Here is a 3662-nt window from a genome sequence, read left to right as displayed (position 1 = left end):
TTTTGACCCAGTGTTGCTTTCATGTGTTGAGGGGTTGTTTTGCAGAAAGCATCCCAGCTGATCTCCAAGGGCGGTTGTCAAAAAGCAGGAATTGGGGCTTCATGAACAACAGACAACACCTTTCAGACCCCAGAAAAGGATCCAGATTCTGTGAAACCCCCCAGATTTGACTAGTATGTCAAATATTCCCTGCTCACAACTGCCCAAGTTGCCAGAAATTCCACAGGTCCACCAGGCTCCCCTCTGCCCCAGGAGCCATCAGGATCCACCCCAGCCCCTGCTGCTCACCTCGTAGCTGTAGGCTTCTCCAACCAAAACTTTCCCCATGTCCAGTTCCTCAGAGCTGAGTTGGAGGCAGGGCTCGAGGCCTTCCCTTGTGAGTCGCAGGGGCAGCCTGGTCTCACGGCCTGGGGAGAGATTTCCATTTCAGTAGAGTAATTCTTACTCTCTTATCCTGTTTTTTCCAGGCTGCCTCAGTGCTAGTCCCTGACTCTGAGATGGGTGAGACCAGCTCCTTCCAATTTCTAACCCACCCCCCGGGCTTGTTTCCCGTTTAGCCACCAGTTTGCACCCTGAAAAAGCGATGCCAAGTTTAAAACATGATTTCTGCAGTGATAGGTTAGATATACAAAAGAAATTCTTCCCTGGGAGGGTGGTGAGAACCTAGCACAGGTTGCCCAGGGAGGTTGTGGCTGCCCTGTCCCTGGCAGTGTTCAAGGTCAGGTTGGACGGGGCTCTGAGCAACCTGGGCTAGTGGAAGGTGTCCCTGCCCATGGCAGGGGGGTTGGGGATTAGGTGATCTTTAAGGGCCATTCCAACCCCTTATCATTCTATGATTCTGTGATTTCCTTCTTACACACTTGGAGGAGCTTTGAAACCCATTCAGTGAAGGGACAAAGCTTGCAAAGAGTTGGACATTGCTGCCTGGCTTCCAACTAAATTGGGGGGCGGTGGCCCAACAGCACAGGGCTTTGTTGCCAAAGCCTTCAGCTTCTGCTGCTTTCTGACACTCAGCATCTTGTTGACAGAATGTCCCCGTGTTCGGTGACTGGCTTGGAACACGATTCTCATCTGACCATGTCAACAAACAGAGATGCACAGTTTCACACATCACAAGGAATGCCTTGGGAGCAACTTTTTAAATCCATGCTTTCCTTCCACAGCTCTAACGACAGCAGTTGGTGGGCAAGAAGAGAGTTTGTTAGCATGAGCCCTGAGTAATTACTGTAGATGGCATTTGTTGAGTTATCCCTGCACAATTACTGTCTAAATAAAAAGCTGTTTCATGACATTTGTATCTATCAGCTTGGAGCAGGAAGGAAAGCAACAGGGTGGCTGGGTTAGGGGATTGCAGCACCCTCCAGAACAGGAGCCTGGCTGCTGGAGGACCATGGGCCTCCCACCTCTTTCTCGTAGATGGGCAAACCCAGAGTATTCCCTGGATGGAAACCTGGCAGCCATCTCCCACTTTAAGGTGAAAAACACTAAGCAGCACCATGCAGAGACAGAGAGGAAGGACAGGGGAACCTGAACCACACTGTGCTCTGTGAGTGTTCCCTCCCCTGTGCGGGCACAGCAAAGCCACCACCTCGGGGTGGGGGGTAATGATAACTGCTCCCAGAAAAGGACTTGACAGCACTCCTGGAAGCTGAGCACAGCAAGCCCAGTGGCCACCACCTGGACACACTTCAGCCTGAGAGCCAGAAGGTGACAATTCCCACACAGGGAGAGAAGCAGGTGCTGGCCAGGGGTGGTCCTTCTGCAGACAGCCTGGGCTCAGCAGGGCTCAGCCACCTCTGGTCTGCTGTTGTCTGGGCAGTGGGAGGTGATCCGGGCTCAGGGAGCACATTTCTACCTCAGCTCCTACTGCCTGATGATGGATCCATGAGGAGCCATCCTGGAGGTCAGTGCTCTAGAGGGGCTTAGTGCCTGTTCCCTAAAGCTGTTCTGCTGTGTAGCTCTTTGGCCTTTGAGGAAATACTGGCAAACCCGTGGCATGAAAGCTTATCCATGCACTGCTTGGACTGTTCTGGGATCAGTGTCCTGAGCCCTGGCCTTGCATGGGAGACCACCAGGAAGCTGCAGGGACAGTGGACATGAGCCAGCACTGCCCTGATGACCTTGGACCCTTCCCAGCACTTCCACAGGAGCTCAGTGGGCTGGAAGAGTATTTGCACCTCCCCTTCACTGTGTGTGGGTAAGAGAAAGAGGAGAAGGAGCCGTACCTGAGATGGAACAGTAGGCCACTTTTCTGTAGACTTGGGCTTCTCGGGGTTTAAAGAACACCTTGATTTCAGCTGAACAATGTGGCCCAACCTCTCCCTCCTAAAGCAGAAAGAGACAGCAAACCATTTACTTTCCAGTATCACATTTCCTCTTTTCAATCTGTAAGCCTTTACTTAGAGCAAGGAGTGAACAACACTCCCAAACCAGCTCAACACAACCGCAGGATGCTCTTAATGCTCAGCTGATCAGCTCCCACACTACAATATTCCTACTCTGACACAAGCGCTTGGTCACATCGTGCTGCTGTCAGCTACAGTGGTGTGAAACTGCTCTTGTGCTGACACTGGTGGCTCTTGGCCTTAGATGGGCTATAGGAGTCACCAAGAAGAGAACATGATCCCCTTCCTTGGAAAGAAAAAACTTAGTTTCACTTTTTTTAAAAGAAAGCAGAGGCTGGGATTCTTGTAGGGTTTACTCCAAGACGAGGAGGGATTTTGCACTGCGCAGGCAGCAGGGATTCCTCATCTCACGCTGTGCCAATACTCATACTCAGGGCTCTGGTTGATGGAAGGACATGGGGGTTTGCTTGCAGAAACAGAAAAAGATTTTCTGTCCCTGTGTGCAAAAGAACTCAAAAAGTCCATTTCCAAGTCTTGTGTCCAGGCTCCCAGATGACACTGGAAGGGAGACTCAGACATGCTGTAAGTCCTGGTTCCAGGGAGGGCTTGGCATTTCCATGACCTTGGGCTGAATTTGGCCTCCTTTTCGCTTCAGGTCAGTCTGTGAACTGACAGTTCTCCAATGCCCTCTGGGAAGCCCCACACATCACGTGTAAGCTGTGCCCCTTCCTACAGTAACCGACCCCTCTGGACACTGCAAGGACACGCACCAAGCTCCCTTGATGTTGAGCCCTTGCAGCAGAGCTCAGCTTTAGGCAGGTTCCTGCTGCCTGCCAGGAGCCCACAGGGTAGCAATGCTTTTTGCAACAAGCTCTCCAGCCTGGCCAGAAACCCCATGTCTTCTCTCGGGGCACATCGAGACAGCTGAGGTGGGGATCTGCCGAGTGACCTCATTCAGGGAGGGGGAGGAGGAGGAGGTTCTCAGCTATCACTTACCAAGGGCTCAATGGTGAAAACGTCATCTGAGAAGAGCATGGAGTCTGCTTCAGTCTTTGCTGTCTCCTTCTCCAACTCGCGGTCGTAAAGGTCCAGCTCCTCATAGCGCTTCATCACAAGAGCCTTTGCTATCTCCTGGGGTGGCCGAGACAGATTGTGACACAGCCTGCAGCCACAGGGAGAAAAAAAGGCAGCACGTCATTTAATAAGCCGCTGATTTGCAGAGCTGAGTGTAAGTGCAGAAGCAGCAAATAACTCAGGGAGGAGCAGCAGCAGCTCCCCAGCAAGGGGCTGAGCCTGAGCCACGGGCTCCCAAAGGGC

At 52.2% G+C, this 3662-nt stretch overlaps 1 long non-coding RNA gene across 1 annotated transcript; it reads right to left on the bottom strand.

The window, feature by feature from the left end:
- Positions 1–383: 383 nt before the first annotated feature.
- Positions 384–3390, bottom strand: LOC135405751 (uncharacterized). Its single transcript, XR_010425998.1, has 3 exons — positions 3342–3390; positions 2226–2325; positions 384–407 (listed from the first exon to the last, which is right to left on the bottom strand). It is a non-coding gene; the product is annotated as an uncharacterized LOC135405751 (long non-coding RNA).
- Between the last annotated feature and the right edge of the window lie 272 nt (positions 3391–3662).

Source organism: Pseudopipra pipra, chromosome W (assembly GCF_036250125.1).
Source record: "Pseudopipra pipra isolate bDixPip1 chromosome W, bDixPip1.hap1, whole genome shotgun sequence".
Classification (NCBI taxonomy): Eukaryota; Metazoa; Chordata; class Aves; order Passeriformes; family Pipridae; genus Pseudopipra; species Pseudopipra pipra.
Note: the sequence above shows the minus strand (reverse complement) of the source record. Positions and strands in the feature narration are given on the sequence as shown.